Below are 15579 nucleotides of genomic sequence, written 5' to 3' on the forward strand. Positions count from 1 at the left end.
TACAAATAGAAGAATGTCACAACAAACCTTGCACCAATGAAGTCACAAGGGTAATCCAAATAGAACCTATCATAATAGAGAAACACATCATGGGAGAAATACAATATGAACAAGCAAAACTAGAGAGAGAGAATCTATGGCACAAACGAAGCTAATAAAGAAAATCACCCACCTCCCAATCTTGTCAAACACTATTTTGGGAAGGTGGACAAGATGCAAGAGGAGAAACTTCAAGAATGGTAATGGAGCTACTACAAGTTCCAAACAAGGACCATGTTCTAATGATGAGTTACTTTTTTCTATCACTAGGATCTAGGATTAATATTTTTGAATTTTTTTTAGATAATTCATTGTCAGCATCAACAAGCTCATATTCATCATTAGAATCATTAGCATCACCATTGTTAGCATGAACATCATTTTCATCCATTTATTCATCAAGATTAATAAAAATAGGATGATTTCTAATATGAATAGAACATGAACCATTGTCGTTCTTAAGCATTTTTAATCTTGGCGACCTAGGTTGAACTTCCTCCCTAGGTTAGGCGAAGGCTGGACACATTAAACTACTTAGACAATATTTGGTGTCTTCGGGGAGGAAATGGGTTGAGAAGAAAGTTCATAAGTCTTAGCATGACATCTCTATCAGCGTTCTCTTGCACAATAGTTCCTTTTAGTCTTAGCCAAGGGTTGTGAAGGTTTAGGATAAATGGATGCATGCTTCTTCTCTTCCTTCAAAGGAGGAGGAATGGGAGAAGGTCTACTAGGTTGAAAAATAGGAGATCTCAGGGGCTTCCCTTTGTATGATGTAGCAGGAAGAATTGTAGCATATATAAGAGGAATACAAGGTGTAGGAAGGAGACCGGGTCCATCGTGGGGAGGAGGAATAGGTCTTGGATATCTAGGCTTACTCAAATATAAGATCATCTCATTCTTCCACTTTTTATAAGATTGAAAGAGACAATCACTTTGAGGCTGAAGAGGCTCAAGTTGTTTAGGCCAAAAGTAATCAAGGTTGACATATCCACGCCTCACCATGGGTTGATACATGCTATGATTTATTGTTATGATTTTCTCATTATGGGGAAATTTGAGACATTTATGAATATTATAAGGGATCTCTTTCATGGAAGAGAGCCAAGGATGTCCCAACTTCACATGAAATTGATCTGATGTAGGAATAATATAAAAAATGACATCTAAGCACTTAGTACCAACCTCAATGAGAAGAGTCATAGAACTTGAAGATGGATGAAATGTGGTGTTTGAATAAAAGATCTAAACTTGTTTCCAACATCCAACAATGAAGTCTTCCTGCGAAAACACACATGCAAATCGAAATCTAAATTAGAAACAAACATGCATGTCACACAATCTAGTCCATTTCACTCCTTAAACCAAGATCTTATGTAGATTGTATGGCTCTCAGAAGCACACACAAGAAGCTATGGTTTATTCGAGATTTGAGATGATGAATGCAAAGAAAGCTAAAGAAAGTGAAACACAAGAAGAATGCAAAAAGTGAACTAATTGATAGATTGCTAGATTGCTAGATAACCTCAAATGAGAGGGGGCTAGGTTTTTATAGACATCCTTAGGGTGGATCCAAGTTGTAGGATGAATGTGGGATAAAATATTGGTTTGGAGGTGTAAGTGTTTATCCCATATTCATTAAGTGGATGAAATGGGTAAGAGTGAAAAGTGAGAAATAGAGGGTAAAGTTGATATGTAGGAGGTTTGGAAAATGGTTTTAATAATATAATATATTAATGGATTAAATGAGTAATAATATAATATGAATATTATGAGATAATGAAGAATAACGAGATAATATATTATGATATGAATATTATAATATAATAAAAATAGAATAATGAGAAATAAATAATAAGAATATTATATAATTAGGATCCACCTGATAATGGAAAAAATTAAAGTTTAATTAGGAGGATATTTGAATGAAAATTTTTATGTGTCTATATTTTGCGCCCTTGAGAGATTGATTGAAAATATTGACAAAGATCGATCTCTCGATAGATTATAAAAAAGAGATTGGATAATTGATAGTGTGCAAGTAATTGAGTTGAGATGTACATTTAATGGAAATGCACATTTGTTGACGTGTAACTAAACATTTGATGGAAATGAAAAATATAGCCATGTTGATTAGCTGATTAAGTTGATAATGATTGATGCTAGTGCAAGATAAGGTGATCCAAGGATTGATTTATTGATTGATCCAGGGGCATTGAGATTGTGAGAAGCAAGTTGATTGATTTTATAAAGAGATTAAGGATTCAAAGACATGCATCAGTTGGATAAAGCATTTGATTGATCTCACTACAATGAGATGAACAAAGATGATGATGAAAGAAATGATGAAAAAGAGAGATGAAAAGGGTGATGAAAAGAGAAAATTGATGAGAAAGAAGAATGAGTGATGAGAAAGAGGATATGAAGGTGATGATAATTCTTGTGCTTTTTAAGTGCTTGTATCATCATCGAGCTTATTATAGAAAAAGGATAAAACTTATTTAGATACAAATAAGACCCAAATAAATCATCATACCAATTGCATGAGAGAAAATGTAATAGACAGGAGAGGATTGCCTTAGTTTACATGAGACCATCATGTCCTCTATGATCTTAGATGATCATGTCCTAAAATGAGTCATCATATTACTAAGGAACAATCCACAAGCAACAAAAAAGTGAAGATGCCCCATCCTCGCCTTTCTAGTCAAAGACATCCTGGAGATAAAATCTCTAGTTAGAGACATCCCAAAAAAGCTAAAAGACATGTCATCAAAAAGAAAATAAAAAACAATCAAAAGAAAATAAGCATACAAACAAACAATATGCTTCATGCTAAATGATTTTTGTCCAATTTATTGTGCTGATTGGATATGTCGATAGTGTGTTGTGATGTCTTCTTAATCATTGTTTTGTGATGTCATGATTACATAGAAGTTCAAAGATGTTTGCACTCATCTGAAGTGTTTGTCTTTGCAACGTTTATTAAATGTTTTTAGATTTTGATGAAATTTTTTATGATTTTTAGGGTTTTTTCAAAACATTTTATGATTTTTATGAGTTTTTCAGGACGTTTTACTATTTTTTATGATTTTTTCAGGATAATTATGATTTTTTCAAGACATTTTATGATTTTTTGAATGTTTGCCCCTAGTGTCTAGCAAGGTAAAAGAGATTTTGAGCAGTTGAATGAATGAATAGGATATGAATGGATATGAATGATGGAGGAAGCTTGTGCGATTTCCAAGGACTACCTCTCAATAAGATAACATGTTAATCCAAGCAAAGGAACAAGATATAGCAATATAACACAATGATATGGTGTAATGAATGTCATGTGATCCAAGGAAATGGAAATGCCAAGAAGTTATTTTGAAAACATGTTTTGCATTTTATCCTTAGTTTTGATCAAGTTCAAGGGATAGATTTAGATAGGAAGTAGATAGGATAAGCAAGATCAAAGGTGATAACGAAGGATGGAAGCAAGAAATGGAGAAAATAATGGATATGAGCTAAATGGCCTGGATCAAGTGCAATAGATGGGACATACAAAGCTTGTAAAGTTCCTTAACCTTGTCAAGATCAAAGGTGGAAAAATCCCGAATATGCATAGATATAGAGTGAGTGAGGGATATAAGACAACATGGATGAAAATTGCCCCCAGTGAATAGTGCAAGAAAATAATGGATTATGCATGATGCTTGTTTACAAGGTTTTCATCATGGTACTTGCCCAAGGTGTCTATTTACTTGGTTTTCACCAATGGACAAATTTTTTTTTTGACTATTTTCTTTTCTTTTCTCTTTTTTTATTTATTTATTTTTCTTTTTTTTTTCATTTTCATCACTTTATTTTTTGACTTTTTGGAAGATAATGTATACATGATAGGAGATGGAAGGACTCAAGAATCTCACATCTTTGAATGGTACCCTTGTAATGTGTGTTGCAATAGACTATGGCTATGAAGGTACACTCAAAGATGTTGATAGGATAATGAAAAAGGAATATGAGATGGATGATTGGATGGAACTAGAGTAAGGATCTATGCAAAGGATTGGATAAGAGGGATGGAACGGTGAAAAAGAGGTGTTGGATAATGGATGGTGTTGGAATCAAGGAACACTGAGAGGGGGGTGAATTAGTGTTTTGCAATCATTAACATTATTGACCTAACTCTTGAAACACTTAATGAAAATGAACAAAAGAAAGATACAATGTTCACATAAAACAAATATCCACAACACCATAACACCAAAAATTTTATGTGGAAAACCGGTTAAGGGAAAAACCATGGTGGGATTGAGACCCACAAAATTAATATACTTATATTAGAAGTATAAAAATATTACATAACGAGAATGCGCATGTATTCAAACACACTACCTAGAGCTCACTGCTCAAATTACAACAAGGGCTACAACCTTGGAAAGCTCACTGCCTTACAAAATGATTATAAAAGATTACAAGAAGGTTTGAACTATTAAATAACATCAAAAAATGCTTGAGTATAGTTATGGTTAAGAACAAAACACATAAACTTACTCTGCTCTTCTATATTGCTCTGTTCTGCTATATTCCAGAGCACAAATCCTCTACTTGTGCACGTGAAACTGCACACAATCTCTCACAACCACTTTTCAAACAACCACCAATATAAAAAATGATCATATCAACTGATGTTTAATATACACAACATCAAATTATGTCTTCTTCATGTCAGCCAAAAAATGGATAACACACAAAGGAAATGTGTATACCAAGTTCGCTCAATCCAAACTCAAATGCATATGCGGACCAAAAATAATTTTCCAAACACTTCCCACATGTTGGAAAAACATCCTCAAACACACAAATGATCACCAAAATTGATCCATAATATTTTCACAATGAATATCCACACATTACTATTGATGCTCAAATAATGTTCTAACCAAAAACTTGTACACCAGATCTTCCAACTTACTCAAGAATCATCACCGGAGGCCACAAATCTAGAATAAGGTAGATTACATATCCGAAATTCTTCTTCAATATTTGTAACACAAAAAATTCAACCAAAATGATCCGCCAATCAAAATATTGCACACTATCGGATACACTGTTCTATCTCACCGGACTTACCAAATTCAATCACACTTCCAGTATGAACAAATTCTGAGTTATGGATGGAATATCTGACATTAGTTACTATCAATGACAACATATGATCATATATGCAATGTCTCTTACCAACAATCTCCCCCTTTGGTATTAATGGAAACACTTGTGAAAAATGACAAAGTGTCGGAACCAAAACCAAAATGCTATACACTGCAATATTGCAAAAACCTAACAACCAGAATCCAAAAATAAAAGAATACCCCTTAAATCAATATTTTTCACTCCTATACACTCCCCCTTTGACATCAATGGCAATGGTAGGGATCCAGAAATCAAAATTCAAGTCAAAATAATATATATATATATATATATATATATATATATACACACAAAAATTAGAAGATATTTGCATAAGTATTCTTCAATGAATCCAAGTGGCTATCCCAGCCCTTCTTGAGGCATTCTAAAATTTTTATAAGGCCACTAAATATATATGCTTGTGCCTCTATTGACTTAAGATCTATCAGTTCATTGTTGCCCTGAGCATTCTTAGCATCTATTAGGGAACTAAACATAGTATCCGACTTAGGAGTAATTTATGACTCTGAAGATCACTAACTCTGCCAATTATTATTTACCATTCATGATGCAAAATTCTAATTTTTTCAAGTAAAGATATTACTTGATCTTCATGACTACTCAGAGAAACTTCAATAGTGGATCAACTGACTAAGATATCTAGGCTAGCTCATCCTCATGATCCTTTGACTTCTTCTCAATATCCTTAGTGAACTTAGATAGTGATAAGCATGATTTGTAAATATTTCCTCCTTCACGTAATGCACATGAACACTCTTAACACAAGCATCTAATGAGGCTCTATCATCAATAATCATTCTCTTCAGTGTCTAGAGCCTTTTTGCATTGAACTCATTTTAGGCCTTCACCTCAACATATTTTTCAAATGACTCAAAATGTGTGCACCAAATTGATTAAAACTAGATTCAATTGACTGGATGGGGTGTTTGAAGTGTTTTTTTCTGAAATGAGAGGATCAATTTTTCCAGAACATTGGATGCCATGATTAGCAACTCACTATCTTCAGTGTGTGATTTTAAGAGATCATCATTGGATGTTGCTAGTGCAAATGATGCTAGTTGAAGCTTCTGGGTAGGTGATAGAAAGACAAGGTTGATAGGGCCTTGTATGAATTCTGAATCATCAATAACTTTCTTTCTCTTCACTGCCCCTGTAGTGTCTCTTACTTCCATAATGGGTTCTCCTTTTACCTCAACTATTTCCTTCTCTGCATCCTTCTTCGTTTCTTCTTTAGTTGGAGGATTTTGAATATCCTCAACCTCATCTTCTTTTCTTGCATCTCCTTCACCGTTAAGCATTGCATCCTTATTTCCAATATTTTCTAGAACATTCACCTCTACATGATCATTTTCCTACACATTTGGAATATGAGTATCATTCTTTGTCTACTCTTCTGGATCATCCTAAGTTTTCTTTGGGACAATGATGGTTTAGGGTGTGCGAATCCTACCCCATAGATACCCCTAATGTACCCTTTCATGATCAGATAGGAAACCCTCGCTTAAAATATTTTCAGATCTTTTGGGTAAGAGAATCTAGTATGCCCAAGAAGTGAGTATCATGGTGGGGGAGCTAGTGCAACCAAAATCTCTATTTGTCTATTTTTTTGATGTATTATATTGGTGTGGGGGAGCCGTTGAATGGTTTCCTCTTTCCATCCTAGGTTGTGCATGTTTTCAAGTGACTTAAATTTGTTTTATACCAATTGAAATATTTTGAACATACACATTGCGCAAATTTTTGACAAAACAACCTTTAGATATTGTGTCTTCATTGTTTGCTATGTTTTATTGCCATAAGACATTCAACATCAAGATCTAGTCACACTCAATAATTGAAACCTTGGACAAATTTATGCATACTAGCCAGAAATGCATCTGTGTTTTATATCAACATTTATTTGATCTTTTTGGCAACATCTGTGTCTATTCCTAGTGCATTTTTGAGACTTAAAATTGTGATTGTGTAGGATAGCACCATGTTTTTGTATTTGCACATCACATTTAGAACAATTTATCAAGACATCAAAAATTGCATTTGCATTGAATTAAATTGCATCTATGTTCAAAAATGGCATCTGTGTAGATCATATCACATTTATGTTTCAAAACAAAGAGTAACATTATCAGTAGTGAAATTGCATCTGTGAACTGAGAAATTGTGTTTAAATGGGTTAAAACCACGTTTGTGAACTCCCAACACATCTATGTTATGATATCAAATAGCTTTTAAGGTAGATTCATCTAGGCATTCATTTTTAATCAACTAGTTTTTATGACGACTTTCAAACTTGAGTCAAAAGGTTTTTTAGTAGTCCATGTCATATCTTGCAAACATTTTACAACATATTACTTAGTGGTTCCTGCATCAAATGTATCATCTTGGGTCCCATTTGGTTCTCTTTATTTAAGGTCAACTTACCTCATCAAGAGATATATCATCTCTTTGCAAGCCACACCTTACTTTAGATCACACTTATATTGGAGTTACATTTTTAGATATTGCAAGACGACAGTAGATTCATTCCATTTCATATTCTTTCTTGGTCTTCCATAGTCTTCACATTTTCTTCCATCCTTAATTGTAGCCAAGGTTTAGTTCATGGTTGAAACTCATTCACAAAAGCATAGAAAAGAAGTCGAGGAAGCTCTAAGATCTCTCAACATGAGTAGCTATGAGTTTGATGGAGATGAATTTAACAACCCACAAAAATTTGAGAATCACACTAATCCACTAGAGAATAAGAACAACAATAACAATGAATACATAACTTCCCTAGACATTGAAGAGACTATAATATATCCAAGGTTCAATAGAATTTTTGAGGAAATCATGAGAAAGTATTGTGAATACTTCTGTCAAGTGATGGCATAAAGTGGAACAAGATTACCTTATAATTTTGATGTGTCAGAAATTTTAGAGGAGGATACAAATCAAGTGAATCAAGATAATGCAAATCCTAAAGGACATAATGGTGGTAATAGGAGAGAATGTTTCATTCCTGAGTCACCTTCATCTTTACTTCAAAAACCAAAAGTGACCAACACTCATGCTCATACTAGTTTTCTCAAAAATCTCATGAACAATCCTGTGGCTGTCCTCTCTCATGGTGTCGAAATGCTAATATACTTGATAGCAACTCAGATCAAACCAATGCATACAATTATACCCAAGGGAAAATTCAAAATCATGATACAAGGAGACCCCGTGTCATATTTGGAGGAAATATTCAAGGTCACTCTTATGATACCTCTTATCCATAGGGTCATGACATGTATAATCGACCTAGGTGTAGTGCTCCTCATTATAATACCATACCAAGTGGTCCATATGCTAGCTACAATTATGTTCACCCTCCATACAAGCACATGTATGACCAATATCATCCATGCATGCATTATATCCCTCATCCTCTTCCCAATGGCTCAATTATGGGACCAACTCAAACAAATAAGAGACCACCTCGAAATGACTTGCAACAAAAAACCAAGGATTTGTGAAAATAGATGGAAGACATGCATGCACCAAAATAAGAATATAAAATGAAATACATATGTCCTTATCTATTTGATATAATTTTTCCAATGCCTCCTTTTCCTCCACATTTTGTGACACCAAAATTTGACAAGTATAGAGGCAAGGGAGATCCAAAAGCACATATATGAGAATTTTGCATTGCTTGCATTGAGGTAGCAAGGGAGAAAACATATTTGATGTGAGTATTCCCACAAAGTTTGGGTGGGCAAGCTATGGAATGGTTCTCATAGCTCCCACAAGGAATGAAATCATTGAGTGATTTAGCATAAGCTTTCATACAACACTTCTCATACAATATTGAAATAGATGTGTCAGTGACTACTTTGTGTAATACCAAGTAGGAAAATGGAGAATCCTTTGCATCAATCTTACAACAGTGTAGAATTTTGGCTAGTCATTGTTGTTGTGATATACCATAAAAACAAATGATTGAAATGTTCAGTCAAAATGACAACATAAACATTGGATATGCATTAAGAAAATCTTCTTTGTCTACTTTTAAAGAAATTGAAAAGGGATTGGTAACTGATAAAGTCCTTAATGAACAAGGTACCATTAAGTTATTCAAGGAAAACAAAGATGAATCAAATGGGAATGATAAACCCTTCTTTTGGAACAAAAACAAGAACACTATTAATGATAGGGTAGTAGATGCAAATGTGGCAAAACCAAAGATGAATTTCTCAGGTGCAAGTTTATCCAATTCTAATAATCAGGTGAATGCTCAAAATCTATAAAAGCCTCCAAGAAAATACACTCCCTTGGGAGAGCCAATTGAGATAGCATTCAAGAAATTATTTGCAAACAATCTTATAACAATATTAGATAATCCACCATATGAACCAAAAGTACAACTTGCATGGTGGAATGATAATGAGTTTTGTGAATATCACAAGAGTAAAGGGAATAACACTAGCAATTGTCATAGATTGAAGAATATAATACAAGATCTTATTGACAAAGGTGACATAGAAATTGATGGTCACACTTTTAATGAGGAACATGTGATGTTTAAGGAACTATTCCCAAAAGATGATAAGGGAAAAGCCAAATAAAACAACCAATCTGATTATGCCAAGATGTCTTATGATTATGATTCCACCGTTAACCACATTTCAATAGACAATCACTTTTCTACCATTATTATAAAGAACAAAACATCTGAAGGATCTACCCAAAGGAGTAAAGTTTTTTTGAAAGGCATTGGACCATCATCTTCATCATATAATGATGAAACCCCTAGTTTCAATGTTACAACTCGACAGGGTAAAGTCACATTGCAAGGAGTTCCATCCAAGACCACAACTTCATAATTCATAAATAATGAGTATGACCTTGTAGACTAGTTAGGGAAGAAATCCGCTGTTATCTCCATTCTTGAGCTTTTTCACATCTCCCCTTCACATTAGGCTATTCTCAACAAATAATTGTGAGAAACCTTTGTTCCCACTAATATGAATGTGGACCAGTTTCAAGACATGGTGGGATAAATTTTGACTCCACATTTCCTTATATTGATAGAAGTCGATGATGCATCTCTATGTCAACAACACTATGTGTTAGCCCTAAATTTTGATCCCACTAAAAATGTCAAGGTACTATAAACTTCTTTGAAATTGAACTTGCAGGAATGTTCTTTTAGATTGTTAAACTTGACGCCCCAATCAATATTAATTTTAAAATCTCTATTTGAAGAGGAGAAGTGTCATTGACCTTTTACCCTTGTCTATATTGTTCAACTAGTAATTTACAAAAGAAAAATCAATCCTTTTATGAGGATTTAATTATAAAGTGGGTCTTGAGCATAGTGGTACTCCTCAGCATAGTTGTTACTCCAAGGTGTTCCCCATGAAGTGACTTCACATGCAGAATAATGTATTTTCTATTATGGATAAGTCCTAAGTCATAAAGTAGAAAATTGAATATTTGACCTTCCGTGGGTCTCGCTTTTCTAGTTGCTCAAGCTCCATGTTTTACAATTGTGAGTGTGTGGGACCACTCGAGACTCATTAGGAATGTCTTTTCCACTTTTGCAAGCCCCAAGAAAATGAGAAGACGTGCATTGTGTATTGAACAAAGATCTAGCTGGTAGCTTGGAACTCAATGAGTTGCCCAAGTTAATTTCACCGAGACTCGAGTAAAGAAAGGAATTGGGTCACGTGCTGACTATGGGAAATATGAGTTATCAGGTCGTCACATGGTGAGATATTTAGAATATCCTCAGCAAGAACCAATTGTGTTTAAATGTGGTGAGGTGGTTGATTCACCAATTGGTAGGCCTATCATATGAATGTATCATAACCATTAATGTAGTCTAGGGTTAGTAAAATATGCCAAAAGTGTTGGCGTTTGAGTTTTATACTCAAAATAGATGCCAAGGCATCGGGGTTGTGCATGATGTTTCATACACATTTGAAGAAATAAAATCATGAAAGGATAAGTTTCATGATCATGATAATATGCTTGAAGGCAGAGCTGCAGTAATTGGTATACAGTGGAGCTTGAAAGGATGGTAGGGATGTTCTTAAATATAGATCAACGTAAGGATGGATAAGTCATTGATTCATATGAGTAACTTGGCTGAAGATCAAAATTCAGATATGTTTACAGCTATGCCAAAGCCTTGTGAGAAATGGATTGTGTTGCAAAAGATGTGTTGAGGTCCTTAAGGAAAATCTGTGAGAAATATGTTATACAGCCAAAGGGGGCTTGAAAATGCACCAGACTGTCAGAGAGGAACAAGATGATTAATGTGCATATGCAATACTATTTTACAGTTTGCATTTGACTAGATTTTCTCTCATGGAAAAATTTTCACTTTGGATGCAGAAATGTAAGGAGATAGTGGGTGATGTAGGCATTGAGGAATTGGGTTGGTAGTGCCACAAACCCAAACTTTAAAAGTTGTCCCCTACCAGGATGAGTAGTGGAAGCTACTCGAGCTAGTATCTTCTGCATCTATAACCACCCATGGTCGCTGGCGACATGGTGGTTTGGTGGTAGGCTCCCATTGATACTCTCTGATCTAGGCATGATGGCTACCACACATGGTCATCCAGACGGTTACACATTAGGACAAAATAGAAGCGACCAGATTCATCTGCTAACTTTTGAAGGAAAGACTAACTAAAAGAATAAGATGGACACAGGTAAACAACCTGAGGCTTGTTTTATTCCTTACCATTATAAAAGGAATACCAAGGTTATATTAAGGGTTCCAAATTTTCTCATTTTCTAGGCAGGTAAAATAGGGTTGTGTATAGTCTAGTGCTTGAGAAAATTCCTTAAGAAATGAATGTAAAACTTTCTCAGTAATTTTAGTTAGTTCATAACCAAACTATCAAATTGTTTCAGGAACTCTCTCCATTTGTATCTTCATATTTCATATAAATCAAAATATTTAGGATGTATTCATTTGTCTGGACATTTTTCTATCAATGTGTGATTGTGTGTGTGGATTTCTTGTAAGGAGGTAATTAAAATCTATGTATAAATTGCAATGAATTTGGAGATATATCATGGATAAACAAGAATGGTTTATGCAACAGCAAAGGGATTTGCATTAATGTAAGGCATTAGTGTTTGAAAGGCCCACTAACCTAAACTAAATTAATATTTGGGTTTGAATTTGTGATCTAGAAATTGCCTCTATGCCCATGGATAGACACTGGTCTACTATCTTTCAAAACTTGTTTCAGAAAAATTTCAAGTCCAATTCATCCTTCTATCCTTTATTATTATTATTTTTAATTTATTCATGTAATTTGTTCTCACTTGTTTACAAATCATGTGGGATATTGTATCTAAGAACAATCCATCTTCATTAGGCCTATAGGTAGTTGTTGTTAAGAGTTTTTTGTCGAATGCAGGCCCCTAAATAGAAATACCCTCTTCAGTATGATGGAGCTCGAAGTGAAGAAGGCTATGGAAGCCTTGTTATGTTGCATTTTATTGTCCTTAGTCTATTGACAATACAAATTGAATGTTCTAGGTCTCTAATCCCATAGACTAGAAGTTTATTTATCCTTAGGACTTAGGGTTGCAAAAAAAATCACCAACAAAAATGGTGACTCTACTAGGGATGAATTATGGAACTTTCTATGTGGCAAGGAGTGAGGAATGTGTAGAGTCTGAAATTTGATTCAAACCCACAAACTTTTAGCCTAGAGGAAATTTTATTTATAGTTGGTTTAAAGAAGAACGTGTGACAATACTGTTGGGAAAAACCCAAAATGATTTTTTGTTTCAAATGTCCTCTGCTAAGAAGGTGGGGAGTCTGAATAAAGAACTTGACATTTGAAGAAGATCTTCAAAACTTTCAGATAGTAAAGAAGATAAATAGTTGCTGCAATGTTCTAGGTATTCTCAAAAAAATTATAACAAGGTGTCAAATGTTCCTTTCAAGTGAGTTGAGCACTAGAATAGGGAAGAGGTAGAGGTTGTTTCAGCATAATTCCCAATTTTCATTGATTTTCTTCTACTATTATAAAAGAAGTATGCATAATGCTTAATTAAAGATACCTTAACCTTTGTTGTAATAGGTTATGAGTTATGAATTTTTAAGGTCTCATATTGAAAGGATTCTTTGTAAGAGCATAATTGTTCGGGATGTATCAAAAGTATAATCATCCTTGGATGGGTCTTGATGTGACCTTGATTTGTAATATGTCACTGTCATATAATAGGAGAGTGTTGGCATTTGCATGAAGATTGCATTAATGAAATGTTATGTTGTCATTGATGTCAATTGTAACTAGTAATGATGTTGTTATAATATTATTTTGTAACTAGTAGGAAGAGCTAGTGAAGGGAACTGTAACTGGTAGGTGAGTTTGTGGAGTGAACCGCTATTGCTAAGTATTGGAGAGTTGAACTGGTAAACCCTACCTATTGATATGATAAACCCTAACTGGTTAAGTTTCGTGAATTGGTTGTATTAGTTTATGATCTGATGATGAGTGCTAATGATTATGAAACGTATGCATGCTGTATGAGAAGAGTTTCAAAGTGCTTTTGGAGCATTAAGATAACAGTTTTTATCTTGGGAATGAGCAAGTATATTGTATGTAATGCAAACCACGTGATGAGTTATAGAGTTTGATGAAGTGGTGATCAAGGAGTGGTCAAGGCTATCTTGAATGATGTGTAGAGATTTTTATGTAATCCAACGGTCATACTTGAACCAACTTTTTTGTAATCTCTATGAGAGAATTAGGTTTTTGTTGTGTTACCGACCTAGTGATTTGCCTATAAGGTCAATGAGTTGTTTTGTTTCAGAGTTGGCAAAGTTTTAGTTGAGTGTGTGGTTGCCAAACCGGATGATGTATCTGTAGTTTGTGTAAAGGCATATAGGATCATGAAAAGGATTTGAACAAGCAAGTGTAGTGCTATTCAAATAGATCACCAAAATTACGTTGTTTTCTAACAATTACAACAGTAAAATCCCCTAACCGAGTAATCTCTAACAAGCTTAGTGTTATTAGAATCCTCTAACTAGGTGGTCCATTAGCTTGGATTTCAAATCCTCTACCGAGGTTACTCCTCATAGGGTATTTCTTCTAATAGGGCATTATAGTCAATCCCTTAACCGGGTGGTCCCTAACAGGGTCTATTCTTAACATGATTTTTTGTAAAAGCTTTAATAGGCTTGGCTCCTAATAGGGCAAACTTCAGAAGAGTTTAGATAGTTAACTTGTGAGTCTCATCTTACTCTATTTTTTACCATTTGGGTTTCCACGTACAAAAATATTGTGTCAAGTGGTGAATGTTTTTGTGGTTATGTTTATTATGGTTGAATTGTTTAACTTCTTAATTAACTTTGATAAGTTATGATAACTGGTAGCAATCTGAAATGAGGTTTTACTTATGTCAGGAAAGTATTTGGATGTTTGTGAAGTTTCAAGTTGTTTGTTGTTAATCTATTGTAACAGTCAACTGGTTTATCTTGACATTGATATTGTATTTATAGTTCAGTGGTTTAACTTGTTAGTTTATAGTTTACTGTGAGAGGTTGATTAAGAGATTGGTGAAAGTTTATATCAATTTTTCTATCTACTAATTCACCCCCCCTCTCAGTAATTGACCCGATCCTTATTCTTTCATCATGCCATCAATTGGTATCAAGCTTCTCAGGTCCTCTAAGGTCTAAGCCTAACATCTTGAGGTAAAGATCTTGTAGAACATGATGAAGAAGGAAGGTCTAAAGTTTAATAGAGAGAACTACAACATATGGAGTGATAGATTGAAAATATATATCAAGAGTCTAGGAAGTCAATATTGGGAACATATTGGTACTCAATATGTTGCACCTAGTGGGATTATGATTGATGATCAGAAGAAAGAGCCACAAGAAAACAATCAAGCATTGGATGCTATTATCAGTTATTTGTCTGATGAAGAGTATGTTAATGCCCATGGTCTAGAGATTGCATATGAGGTATGGAAGAAACTTGAAGATATTTATAGTGGTGATGAACATGTGAATATTTTCAAGGAAGAGAGTCTAAGAGGAAAGTTTGATGACATGCAGATGGCTGAAGGTGAGAACAACAATAGTATGGTCAAAGGATAAATCAGATGGCGAGATCAATAGTGCTAGTGGTAAAGTGGAAGATCCCACAATGATTACTAAGGTGTTGAGAACCCTGCTACCAATCTAGGCTATCTGAGTTGCAGCCATTCAAGAGCTAAAATCTATTGACAAAACTAAGGTAACCCTTGACTCCATCATTGGTAAGCTTACTACTTTTGAATTAAATGGTTATGATGGTAGTGTTCAGAAATCTGAGTCTATATTTAGAGCTTCAG

The sequence above is a fragment of the Cryptomeria japonica genome, chromosome 9 (genome assembly GCF_030272615.1).
Source record: "Cryptomeria japonica chromosome 9, Sugi_1.0, whole genome shotgun sequence".
Taxonomy (NCBI): domain Eukaryota; kingdom Viridiplantae; phylum Streptophyta; class Pinopsida; order Cupressales; family Cupressaceae; genus Cryptomeria; species Cryptomeria japonica.